At 44.6% G+C, this 14,050-nt stretch overlaps 1 protein-coding gene across 1 annotated transcript in view; it reads right to left on the bottom strand.

Annotated features, from left to right (window-relative positions):
- LOC110286633 overlaps nucleotides 1–14,050 on the bottom strand; it is a 156,176-nt gene that overhangs the window by 1,832 nt on the left and 140,294 nt on the right. The window lies entirely within an intron of this gene.

Here is a 14,050-nt window from a genome sequence, read left to right as displayed (position 1 = left end):
GAAGGCATGCGTGCTTGCCAGTGCTCATCTCTATACTCACACAGTCCTGCATCCCATGCCCAGGGAATGGTGCCACCCACAGTGGACTGGGTCCTCCTCTATCAACACCCCCCCCCCAGACACAGACTTGCCCATAGACCAAACTGATATAGACAGTCCCTCATTGAGACTGTCATTCCAGATAATTCTAGATTGTGCCAGTTTTAGACTCAACCATTGCACCTGTTTTTCTTCCCATCAAGAGTTAGATATTTCTGTGCTAAATGAGGATGAAAACTCATTATATATAAGAAGTTACTGTGTCTGTTAGCTCTGCCTCTACACTTTGATTTAAGAATGAGAGCTGCATCTCACACATTTTTTGCATGTTGACTAGAAATGGAGTGACCCTTAGCATAGACTTTCCCAGCATAGAGGACATAAAAGACCTATTGGCAGTTGCTAGCTGCTAAGAAAGGAAGGGTAAGCTTTCTCTAAGACTGTATCCCCTAATAAATCAACCAGGTCCCAGTGGAAGACCACATAGCCAAGATATTTGAGCAGCACAGATTAAAGGTGGGGTGCCACCAGGTTAGGTAGGAATGGAGGGAGTAGATAAACCTGGCAAGGGGGTTGGCCAGGAGGAAGAATGAACATGATCAAAACTCATTGGACAAAGTTCTCAGAAAACAAAACAAAATGAAACAAACCTTCAAAGTCAAGAAGAATGGGAAGGAAGAACTGCTGGGTACAGCCCCTGCCTCCTTCCACTGGAAGCCCATTGCTATTGTGATTTAGATATTTTTCTACTGCCCCTTTCTTGAAAAAAACTGAATGTGAGGACTCTCAGTAAAGAACAATGGTGGGCTGGGTATAGGATTCACTCTAAAATTGTTCATTGGAGATGGAGCAACAAAATCCAACTCTGAGTCTCAAAGAGGGCCAAGTGAGGGGCTTGTTGTACACAGTTACCCCTGTTGTCCACCAGCGTCACCCAGGGAGACACTGGACACTTTCTAATTTCCCGCATGGGAAGCTATCCAATGGGAACAGCCCTTACAGAACAGGTGTTCTATATCACCCTGGGTGAGCTCATCTGTTACATTAGAACACAGTGCCTATCCAGATTTCCTAGAAAAAACTTCAGAAGGATGACTGCACTCTCCGTTTTCTTTTTCCTTGTACGAATGTTTCCAACTGAACACAATTTACTTCTGAAAGAAGAAAATGTTTTAAAATGACTGAATATTTTAAAAAAAGCACTCAAAGATCTAAGTGAGGTCTCTTGGTCTTTTCTCTGGCTGTCCTCCTCTGTGTCTCCTCTTCAGGAGTGTCATGTCACAGTCTGTTCAGGTTTCTGATACAAAAATAGCACAGACTGGGGGATCTTATAAACACAGAAGTTCATTTCATTCAGTTCTGACATCCAGGGCATCTCAGGTCAAGATGCCAACAGATGGGGAATGGAGAGAGTTGACTTAGTGTTTCACAGACAGTGCTGATGTGTGTCCAGGGCACGAGTGTGTTAATTCTATTCAGGAGGCTCTGACCTTATCACCGAATCAACTCCCACGGGCTCCATTGATAGTCTCTTATATTGAAGATTAAGTTTCAGTGCAGGCATCCAGGATGGCGCAAACATCCATGGCACTGCAGAGGGAAAAGCTAAGTGAGAAGAACCTTGCTTTGTGCTCTTTCTCTAAGATCCACTGAAAATCAGAGCCCCACCTCAATTCCAGAGACTCTCTGTGGCTTTTCTATGCCAGGCCACCCTTCCCTCTCTCTGTTACGGAGCAGGCAGCAGAGAAACAGTATCTCTTCCCTTCAGGATAGAAATATTTCATGAGTTCTCTGTGAGTGCAGCCCAGATGCTCTTCAATAATTGAAACTCCCCACATTTAAACACAGCAGCTACTGTGCACCAGGGATATGAGAAACCTGTGTCCTCTCTACAGTTTCCCAAACAATCCTGCAAGGCAGCATTTGTCTCCCGGACTTTATAGGGAATAGAGAGAAATTTGCATGCAATAGGGTTGGGCTTGGCTCCAAACTCTGGGCTCTCATGATGCAAGTTCACACATGCCCCCACCCTGCCCTGATTTCAAAATGTTAGATGATGAAACTAACAAAAAAATCTGCATCTCAAGTCAATGGACTACATTAAAAATATTTTTAATTGTTTGAGAAATCCATACAATATATTTTGATAATCCCTCAGTTAAGTACCCTAACTCCTCTCATATCTACCCCACTTCCCGTAGTTCTGCAACTTCTCCTCTGTGTGTGTGTGTGTGTGTGTGTGTAGGGTCAAGCTACCAGGTGCTATAACCCTCGTACTGCGCTTGTTTCTGTGACATCAGAGTGGTGTCATCTCCTGAAACCCCAGGCACTGTGTTCAGAACCTCACAAACCAGTTTGGCAGGATTGGTGGTAGCCACAGGCTCCTGGTGGGAAGCTTTTCTACTGTTGCTTTTCTTTTTCTCAAAGTTCATGTATGTAAGGGTACAGCAAAAACTCAAGTAGAACCATTTCCAGTTTTCTCAGCTTCAGATACATATGTAGCAGAGGATGGCCTTGCCTGACAGCAATGGGAGGGGAGGCGCTTGATCCCAGAGTGGGGTGTGGGAGGTGTAGGGGGTTGGTGAGAGGTTTGATGTCCCAGGGTAAAGGAATTCAGGAGTGGTGGGGAGAGTGTGAGTGGGTAGGGGAGCACTCTCTTACAGGCAAAGGGGAGGTTGGAAGAGCGGATGAGGGATAGGGAGTTGGTGAAGGGGTAACCGGGAAGTGGGATATCATTTGAGATGTAAATGAATGGAATTAAAAATAAATAAATAAATAAATAAATATTAAAAATTAAAAAAAGATTTATTAAAAACAAAAACAAAAACAAAAAACTCAAGTAGTCATTAAGTCCACGCAAATAAAACCCAGTAGTTTCCTATGGGCTACTACCCTTCCTTGGCAAGATGTTAGCTTGTTCCCTTTTGGTTGCAGAGGAAAGAGTCATGTTTCCCCCTTCTATTTTCAACATCTTTTCCGTTGTATTTACAACTTCAATAAACCTCAATTATGTCCCAATTCCATCTCCAGCATGTCCTAGATGAGGAAGAGGAACAAGCTGGAGACTGAGGGCTCTTTTGCACACTGTGTAAATCTCAAGCAGAACAGATGACCAGACTCAATCCCAATGCAATGTGATAAACTTAATACCAGGCTAAATACAGGGATGCTGTCAGGTCGGAGCAGGGATCTATTTGCTCTTGGGAAGCACGGATAGCTTTCAGAGAAGTGACCGCTTAAAATGAGATGTTAAAAAGATTCGGAGTCGTCCAAGTAACTAGTGGAAGGAAAAGCCTTCTGCGGAATACAGCATGTGTCAGAGGCCAGAGAGAAAGGGTATGGAGACTGCAGATGTTCTCATCAGGGGAACATGGACTGCAGAGGAGGCAGCAGCAGAAAGGTTTTGTGAATGAACTTGGCCTTTATCCTGGGCAATGGGAAGGCAGTGCTCACACGCAAGGGAAAAGCAGGATGGGGGTTCCGTGAAATGATCAATGGTTCAAATGGAGCAGTTGTAGACATGGAAGGCAGTAATGGCCGCAGAGAGATCGTCGAGGCAACTCTACCCTCCTGGGAAAGATGTTGGTGGCTTGAACCAGAGCGGCTACACAGGAGATGGAAAACAATCTGGTGAACCCAAGGGTTTTTCTGTTTTGTTTTGTTTTGTTTGTTTGTTTTCTTTTCTTTCTTCCTTTTTATTTTTATTTATTTAGTTTTTTTGCAAAAGTCTAGTGGCAGAATGAGGGAGAAGGTGTTTAAAATAGTAGTTCCCAGGCTTCAGCAAGGGGCTGATGCGTCCAATGCCAGGAGGGGATGGTGGGAATGTTTGATGTGGGTGTAAAAGGAAAAGTGAATCAGGTGCTAAGGGGGCTGGATTGAGACTTGAAGTGTCTAAGAAGCGATACAAATCGTTGCCTAGTGTTCCCTGTCTCTCTTAGCTCCTATCTCCAGCCAAATCTGTCTTTTGAGCTCCAAACCTACATTTCCAAATGCTTCTGTGCTTAATGCAATCCGGTTCGGGCAGGCAGCACAGAGGCTTGGGGTTGGCTGAGAGTGATACAGTGCGGTTTGTCTGTGTGAGACTGTAAAACAAGTGCCAGTCCCATGCCAGACAGATTCAGGCTTCTGGGAGGCTTAGGTAGGTATTGTCTTTCAAGCCCCCAGTCTATAATCGTTGAGTTGAAGTGATTATCAAGCATGGGAAGAGATTACATCTTGGTGACCCAGAGACTCAGCTTTTCATAAACTCATTTGCAGTTGACGACTTCCTGGAATGTAACACGCAACCGGAAGTGTGTGAGTCACGGGCGCTGAATGCTAATCTTCCATGCATTCTCATGCCTGACTTGGTGAATTTTAGACACTGGAATGCTTCAGTTGAAAGAGCCTCTGGGGATGGATCATCTAGCGCCGGGGCTCTCAACCCTGACACAACCATAATCTCTTGCAGAACCCCAGAATTGCACAGATCCCACACATGTTGCTAGACCTCCCCAAGGAGGGTTCCAGAAAGCCTTACAGGCTGCAGGAGACTGTGCAAACCAGTTTCTCCTCCAAAGAAGGAAACAACCCAGAGGAGGAGACAAATGGTTCAAAGGCTCGGACAGAAAGGTTCTAGTACCTTCTTTACTCCACACTTTTCAGTGGGGCTGCTCACCACTTCTCTACCGGCAAACCTCCCCGCCCCTCCATGACTCAGCTCTTGCTTGAGGCCCAAGGAGACCCTGAGGCATTCATTGCTCTGAGACAGATGAGCACTCCCCACCATACTGCCCAGACTTGTACTTGGCCCAGAAACTGCGTTCATTCTCCCTTGCTTCCCTCTCCGCCAAGTTCCCATCTCCTTCAGTGAACTCATAACTAGGTTCTGCCTGAGCTCCCAATACAAAGCCCCGCCTACATGGCTTCTGATTTGTCTGAAGACACGGTCTGCAGAACAGGTACCCGTCAGGTAGTGGGAGGCCCTCAGGCAGATGGCGCTTCTAAACCCTTCAGAGGAAGGCAGCTATTTATGTCACTTGCTGTAGTTTTCAGAGAACAGGTCTATGGTCAGTTACCTGGAGTGCCAGGGCAGGAAGATGGCAGGAAGCCCATCCCTATACTCCCTCAACTAAACACGGGTTTGGCAGTGGGAGCCCATGCAGGGCCGAGTCCTCACGGAGCTTCCCATGGGATCTAGAGGACTGCCAGACTCCAGAGACTAAGCTGGGCACTAAAGAATGTACTACTTAGGGTTCTGCACGAGTAATTAGTTTTCTATCAAGCATGTATGGGTCTTGTTATGACAGAGTGATTGGAGTCTACAAAGCCCAGGAACAATAGTAGTCTGTGTTAACCGAACCCTATGTTAGTCACGCCCAGTAATTCATAGTGAGACTTGGATGGCCTGGAACTCTCCATGTATACCCTGAACTCATAGATATCTACCTGCCTCTCCCAGGGGATCCGGGAGAAGGAGGATGCTACCTTGAGCACACTGGACTGTATCCTGTCGGAATAGGACTGTCCTATGGGAGGAAGGTAGCGGCGTGTCATGTTAGTGCCTGCATTCCAGGAATGGACTGGTGCAGGCGGGATGGAAGCAGAGGCAGGGTAGGCGAGCACAGATTTGATGAGTGGAAACAGGAGAGAGCAAAGTGTAGCTTCCAGGGAGATTCAAGGCAGGAGGAAGAGAGAGACCTGGGGTTTTCTTGGCTAGCCAACTTCCTTGGAAGAACACATGCCCCCACCAGGTCTTCACGGTAAAGGTGTGTGACTTGGTAGACCTGCACCGTTCTGCTTGGCTGCACCTAGGCTCTTATCCCATTGTCTAGTGTGGTCAAGTTCTCCCAGAACATTATTCCACAGCTAGGGGAAATGACCATACAGATAAACACACTTGTTTGAAATGTATGGAAGCTGTTTTGCTTCCAAAAGGGATGGGAGGCAGTGAAGATGAAAATGGACCAGAATGCTTTCTGACAGCTTCGTATTTTAAGCAACCACGACCTCAACTGCACTGGGCTTTTTTCTTTGATTAGTTTCATGTTGCTTTTGAGCATGTTTTGGCTCTATTTACAGGACAAATGATCTTGGAGGTAACAAGAAAAATTTCTCAAAACTAAAGTCTAGCAAGATGCGAGATTGAGCAAATATCTAAATAAGCATTTAGTCCAAGCTATGTTTATCTTGGTGCTCGGCAATATACCAATATAAAAAATAAAAATGATATTTCTAAGCTAAGCTGCCTAGCTCCAAACAAGTGAGCAATCATTTGCATTAGGAAGGAATTTGTGCAGACCCCATTGGCTGCAGACTGCTGTTTTTAGTGTGCATTCAATAAGGTCCTGGACTGGGGAAAATCAAAATAATGGAAATTATCTGCTCTGAGAGCAGAACCATTTCTCTGCAACCGAATTCTCACAGGAAGTTCATTCTGGTAAATCAGTGTCAAAATGACAAGATAATCCAACATGTCTCGGGAAGCACAATATATAACAAGCAAAAGAAAAAGAAAAGAGAAAATCCTGTGTTCAGGAGATTAAGGAATTGAATCAATTTCTTTTTAATTGAAAGAGTGAAACAAATTCATTAAAAACATTTTGAGTGAAAACAGGAAGACCATGACCCGATGCTGCTCATTTAACAGGGAAGCACCATCAGCTAGGGCAAATGGAGAAGACAGCAATCTGACTTTTCAGATGTCGAGAAGCAGAATCTGCCATTAAACACAGCTCCAGCAGTGAAGCTGTGGTCCGGAGAATCTTGAACACAAAGCACCGACAGCGGCACTGCAGCCATCATGCTCTCTGCCTCTGCTGGGGCTGCTCCACAAGGGATACTTCAGAGACTATCTCTGAGCTATGATTAGAAAGTGGCTGGAGTCCTCAAGATGAAGTGGGCCAGGGATCTGATGATGGTCCCGGGACCCACTGAGAAGAGCGAGCACAAACGTTCTCCCGGGTCTGGGTAACGCCTCCCTTGCCACAGCATTGAGGCAGGTCGCTAAGGTGCTGCCCTGGCAATCAGGAACAGACAAGTGTAGAAGGCACAGCAGTTTCCAGTTCTATTTTAAATCACCACCTGGCAGAAAAGACTTAAAATACGAAAACGTTTAGAATCTCCTGCATGCCAGAAACTCTCAGAAGATTTCTTATCTAGAAAGGGCAGAACTGAAGAAGGCAGAGAGATGGAACCTTTTAGAAGATTTTGGGGGCGCTGGGGAGATGGCTCAGTCAGTCAACTGCTTGCTGTACGAGCCTGAGAAAGTGCATTCAGATTCCCCAGCAGCCACACAAAAAACCTGGGGCCATGATAGCCATCTGTAATCCCAGCTCTGGCATGGCTAAGACAGAGGAGGAGCCCTGGGGCTTGCTGGCCAGTCAGACCAGGCAGATCTGTGAGTGCTAGGTTGAGACAAAGACCTTGTCTTAAAAAATATGTTGGAGAGTGAATAAAGGGGACACCTGATGTTGGCTGCTGTCCTCCGCATGCATATGCGCACATGCAAATAAACATGCATATGCAAATGAACACATACATATGCACACTTGCAAGTGCCTATCCGAATCTGCACACCTGTGAACACAGAGACACACATAAGTAAGAATTGCTGTTGTTTTTTTAAAAGTTCCCACAGTATGTCTTTCTTTAAGCAAGTTCTATGTCCATGGAGGTATTTTAAAGAAAAACTTTCTTTAATGTGAAATAGACTAAGACTATTTACTTAAAGACATGGTTTCCTGTATATCCCTGGATGGTCTGGAACTTGATGTGTAGACCAGGCTAGCCTCTAATTCATAGGCTGCCTACCTCTACCTCTCAAGTGTTGGGATTCAAGGTATATGGCACCATGTCTGGCTTTTTGTTGTTTTGTTTGTGGAATAGCAAATATATGGATCATTGCTTAATGAAGGCGGTCTGCGTGGCCTTAGTAACAACATTCTAGTTGGTTTTCTGCTGATGTAATAAGAAACACCATGGACCATGGCTGAAAGCAGCCTGAGGAGGAAAGGGGTTATTTCTCATAACAGTTTATAGTAAACCAGGAAAGGAAGGCAGGGCAGAGACTCAAGGAAGGACTTGGAAGCAGAAGCTGGAGCAAAGGCCTTGGAGGGCACTGTTGACTGGGTTGCTCCTTGTGCCTTGCTCGGTTTCCTTTTTTTTTTTTTTTTAAATATTTTTTCCCACAACTCAGGGTCGCTTGCCTATGATTGATACCGCCCACAGTAGGCCGAGTCCTCATCAATCATTAATCAAAAACAAAAAAAGGGAAAAGACAAAAAAAACAAAACAAAACTCAAAGACTTGCCTCCAGGCTAATTAATCTGATAGAGATGATTTTCTCAGTTGAGGTTCCCTCTTCCCAGATGACTCTAGCTTAATGACAAAAAATAACTTTTCTCTTTATACTTTTCTATACCTTATCTAGGTTTTGAAAATGAACATGTCACACTAGTGAAGTCATAAAACTATTTTTTGAGGGAAAAAGAAAGAATTGGGTAAAGAGAGATCTGAAGAAATTAGTTTACATACACGAGCTTGAGTGGATGAAAAAGCAAATCAAAGATATAATCTTTTCAAATGGCTGATTGACTTTGTCCCTTTCAAGGCCAGAAGGCCAGAGAGCACTAGGAAAGGGTTTGATAAGCTCCACAGGGAAGGGTAGGTTGGGTTAGGGTAGGGTGAGAGTTTAGACAATGGTCTGGAGAATACATATCTAAAGCTAAGGCAGCCTGAGAAGACGGCATCACATGAGCAGAGTGAATCATTTAGCTGGGCAACCAGGCTCAAATGCTTTTCAAATGCAGCACAGAGGCTGAGTGAAGAAAGGAGAGAAAGGGATTGTGCGGGCACAGTACGACTTTCCATGATGTCAGGACTGTTATTTCTGGAGTCCACTCAGGGTCAGAAGGATTAAGGAATAACTTAATGTAATTAGCAAACACCCCTCGCTGGATTCCCTTAAAAAGGCACACGGCAAAAGCAAGAAAGACCAGAGTCTATTCTACATCTATACAAATATGGTTAAGACTCACAAATCTGGGTTTGGAGGTGATTACTATGTCTGTCTGTGCAGGGCTGGTTGGTTCTGACATCTTGTTAATAGTGAAAGTAGTAATTTTTTAGAAAAGCTTTCGGGAAACATTTTTAATGCACTCAGATGATTAAATATTTTTAAAGTACTCAATCCATGAATTATTTGAATATCCAGTATTCAAGCCCTGTCAAGTAATATTTTATGTTCATTTATTCAACAGAAAGGCACTAAATGCCCAAAGGGAGAGCTAGGTCCCAGACACAAAAAGCCACATAACGCAGCTCTCTTAGAGCCAGCAGTCTTAATGCCTGGGAACCCTGTAAGCAGACAGTGTGGTACTCTTATTGGCCAGGCCTGAGTTGTGTGTCTGACCCCAAGCCAATCACCAGAGTTAAGAGACCAGAGCTCTCTGAATCTGCCTCTATGCACTCTCTTGCTGGTGGAGCCCTACCGGAACCAAGCACTGCAAATAAGAGAGCCTGGGGCAGGACAGAAAAGGTAATCAGCTACTGTCAGATGTATCACCTTTAAGGTGGCTTCTACACACTCAGGCGGAGAACCCACGAGAGAACGGCTGGCGCTGTTGAAAGCACTGCTCTTCCCATCTCTGGTTTCCTGGCTCGTCATATGGTCTCTTCTGCACGCTGCTGTCTATTTCTCTTTCCATTTTTTTTCTACAACATTGTGACGCGGCCAAGGTGGGAGGAAGCTCACTACATGCCAGAAACCACATTGTTCAGACACTTCAGCTACCAGAATCATGAGAATTGTGAGCTGCTTTTCTTTACAAATTCTCATCTTCAGATACTTTGTTATGCCAAAGGAATTATCTAAGACACCGTCCAGGGGGGTTTTCCTCAGATTGAGCCTGGTGTGAACTGGAAATGGCAGGCTAATTGTCTTCCTCCATGATGGATGAGGCGACTGAATAACTAGCACTGTTTTCCTGGCTTCTCAAGGGACAAATGAAGTGTGCCCCATCCCAGCTCAGGGGACCCAACTGGGGCTGATCTCCTGGTGCTCCCCAGGGTTGACTGTCTGGCTAATCGACTCTGCCCTGGCATCACTCATTTTCCCACTTTACCTGTCTACTTCTCTCCAGGTGTGTCCAAAGTCACCTCACAAATAGATAGCATACCTCAGCCCCCTGCATCAAGCTTACTTCCCTTCCGGGTCATCCCACTTTTGGTCCCTCCTTGCTGTAGGAAACATATTCTGCATCTCTATAAAATTTTGCTTTTTGAGGGTGGAGATTGGGTCTGCTGATGGGAAGAGCCAACCAAAGGCAGGTCAGCAAAGTTGGGTGCTACAGGGAGAATGAGTCTATAAGGACCAGAAAGTGGGAGGGAAACCAGAAGACTGTGGTTTCCAAGGAGCAAAGAAGAGACTCAGAGGGGGAGGGGGTGCACCTGGAAGCATTGACATGGTAAGTCACACACCCTTGGGATAATCAAATTCCAAATGCATACTCCTCTGGGGTCGGTGTCATTCTAACAGGGACCTTCCCTGGATAGTTCATCTTCAGCAAGGCTTGGTAAGAAGTTAAATTTATAACTTCAAAGGAAAGAGACCCCAAAGACCCAAGTGACCAGTGAGGCATAGAGAAATGGAGGGGGACAGGTTAACAGAGAAAATTGGGGTCATGGGAGGATTGTCTGGAGTTATGTGTGTTCAAAAACAGGTGGCTTTGTAGAGGATGATTCATTAATGGCGATGATTAATGGTCTCTTATATTCATGTCCCTCGCTTTATCATCTCCTATTCTACATCTCCCTAACTCTGGGCAGGCCTTGTATTAGTCAGGGTTTTTAGAGAAACAGAACTGATAGAATGTGTGTGCACGAGTGTGTGTGTGTGTGTGTACATATATATGTGTATGTATATACATATTGAATATAATGAATTAATAGAATATATATATATGTATGAATGATTTATTAGAATGTCTTATAGGCTGTGGTCCAGCCTCATCCAACAATGACTATCTATTGATGGAAGGTCCAAGAATCCAGTAGTTGGTCAGTATTCAACTGACTAGATATGCAGCTGGATATCTCAGCTGGTCTTTAGTGTATGCTAGAATCCTGAAGAAGTAGGCTCTATGCCAGTGGAGGAATGGACTTGCCAACAAGAATGAGAGCAAGCAATCAAGGAGGAAGCTTTCTTCTTCCAAATCCTTTATATGCCAGCAGGAGGTGTGGCCCAGATCAAGGACAGATCTTCCCACCTCAAAAGATCCTGATTAATATTTGGTCATCTCACCTTAAGTACTTTAATTAAGAAAAAATTACTCACAGGTGTACCCAACTTGAGTTTTAGTTAGTTCCAGGTATAGTCAAATTGATGACCAAGAATAGCCATCACAGGTCTTATAACATACTTTGAGCAGAGGGATAGTGGAAGGAATACTGTAAAAATCCCAAGGCTGGGTCCTGAGAGATCCTATGAACCTGCTTGTCTCATAGATCCTCCCTTTACCATGAGAACAAGTTCAGACTAGCCTGCTGAAGAATGAGACCATGTACAACAGGGTCACATCACCCCAGTGTCCTAACCACGTCTACAGGTGAGAGCATCCAGGATCAATAAAGTCACAAACTGTTCACAGGTGCAGGAGTGAGGCAGAAGCTTGAAAAGAAAAAATGAAAGAACCAGATGCAAAAACCAAACACTGCTTTTAATCACATTCAAGGGTGAGCAGTTAGGTAAAAAAAGCTGAATGAGATGCAGGCTTCACACTCCACCGAATCAGTGAGACTAAGAACTGGAAGCCAGTCAGATTCAAAATCACCCCGTGATGAAGCAATGTTATTTTTGTACCCAGTATAGTGTTGACAGCACGCAATGACACATTAAAACAATGGATGGATGGCCAGCCTCACCACCCACCTCAGCAGAGTCCCTTTCTTTGTTGTTCCTTTGTTGGGTAAGGAAGTGCTCATATTTGTCTGAGTCCCATCAGTCAGAAGGTCCTTTAGCTAAGCAGATGTATGTAGAGGTCTTTCAGCCCGGCTGCTTGTTGTTGTTGTTGTTTTCTGGACAGGGTATCACTAGATACTAAGGTCAGCCTAGAATTCTTCACATAGTCCAGGCTGGCCTCAAACTCACAACCCTCCAACCTCTCCCTTTCAAGGGCTGGGATGGCTTATTTACACTAGGAGAGTGACCTAAAGTTGCTAGGCTGAAGCAAGGGCAACCTGGAGTCCCCCTCTGTGTCTCTGCTCAGAGTCTGGGTGGAGGCTCCTCTAGTAGACTTCTCTTTCAAAAGATCTTCTAGTCAGCTCCTTGGCTCTTTGCCTCTCTTTGGCCTCCCATGCTCTGATGCCATTCCATCTCCAACTGAATCGACAACTATGCCTTTGTCTATCCAACCTGCACTATTTCCCCCCAGAAAATCGGAACTTCTAAGACCTATTATATTTTCAGAACTTTTTACCAACTTGTTATTAAATATGACTACTAAAAACTAAGTACACATAAGATGAAATAAATGGTAGTCTTACATACTCGAAACTCAGCATTCCTGGTTTTCTACAACTTAAAAAAAGATTTATTTATCTTTATTTTATGTGTTTAGGTATTTTGCCTGCATGTATGTACATGCATGCCTGGTGCCCACTGAGTTCAGTAGCGGGTGTTAGATCCCCCTGAAACCAGTGTTATAAATAGCTGTAAACTGCTGTAAGGTGCAGAGAGAATCTCTTGGGTACTGGGTGGAAGCATCACCTGTCAATAAAAGACTGATTGGCCAACGAGCTGAGGTAGGAAATAGAATGTGGGAGTTCCTGAAGGGAGAGAGGTCTCTGGGATACAGTCAGGTGAGGAAGAGATTAACTCTGAATGCTGATGGAGATGGTCGCCTGAAACTGAGAAAAAGTAACCAGCCATGTGCCACTCAATAATTGCGTCTCAGAGTCGTTATTTCAGGAACCTGGGTGCTGGTGAAAAGTCCTGCAGTTACAAATGGCATCTACCAGTGGGCGCAGAATCCAAGCTTAGAAAAAAGTACAAATAAGCATGTACCAGCCAAGTTTCCTAGCTGGGCGGAAGGAAGCTAATTCCTTTTAAGAGCGTGAGAGGAGGCCCATGAACTAACCCAGGTGGCAGGTGCTGAGCTGCCCCGTGGTCTCTCTCAGACCTGAACGGGAGGCCACAGTAACTGTGGCTTTCCCAAGCATAGCTTAGTTCCAGACAAAGGGTCAAAAAATGCATTAAAGAGAGTGGCCAATTTGGTCCACACAGGAAAAGCCTACAACTTCCCAGATAAAGGGACCCAGAGGAATGGGGTGGAACCGAGAGCAACCAGCCTGTTAGACCGAGCTAAGGGGGCAGAGTTAGCCACCATAGACACGTGGCCCCTGCACATTCTCCTGGAGCCGCAGTGTGACTGAAAAGTCCAAACTTCTGAACTGGTAAGGTATTAAGTTTGAAAACAATAAAAGGGAAAAGCAACTAGGTATACAAAGTTATAGGAAGAAATATTTACTTTAAAAAATAAAGTGGAATCCTTAAGAGAGTCCTTTAGAGATTAAAAAGGAACATGTTTTCAGTGTTAAGCTGGAAAACACAATGGCACAATGCATCTGGACCCCGTATGATTTTGTTTTGCTATCAGCATACAGATAATTGTTTTCCCAGTAATGATTGCAGTTTTATAGCCTTTTAAAGAGAGATGAGAATAAAGCAGACTTAGAGAAGGAAAAGACTAGAAAAGTAAGTGCTAGATTGGAGGCCATAGAACAGAGGTGGAGGGTTTTTTAAATCAGAATGAAGAACCTTCAGAAGAATCTGATCTGGAACAACAGTAACAACAACAAATGGTAGCTCCAGAACCCACAGTAACAACAACAAATGGTACCTCCAGAACCCACAGTATAACAACAACAAATGGTAGCTTCAGAACCCACAGTAACAACAACAAATGGTAGCTCCAGAACCCACAGTAACAACAACAAATGGTAGCTCCAGAACCCACAGTAACAACAACAAATG

Source organism: Mus caroli, chromosome 2, assembly GCF_900094665.2.
Source record: "Mus caroli chromosome 2, CAROLI_EIJ_v1.1, whole genome shotgun sequence".
In the NCBI taxonomy this organism is placed as follows: domain Eukaryota; kingdom Metazoa; phylum Chordata; class Mammalia; order Rodentia; family Muridae; genus Mus; species Mus caroli.
Note: the sequence above shows the minus strand (reverse complement) of the source record. Positions and strands in the feature narration are given on the sequence as shown.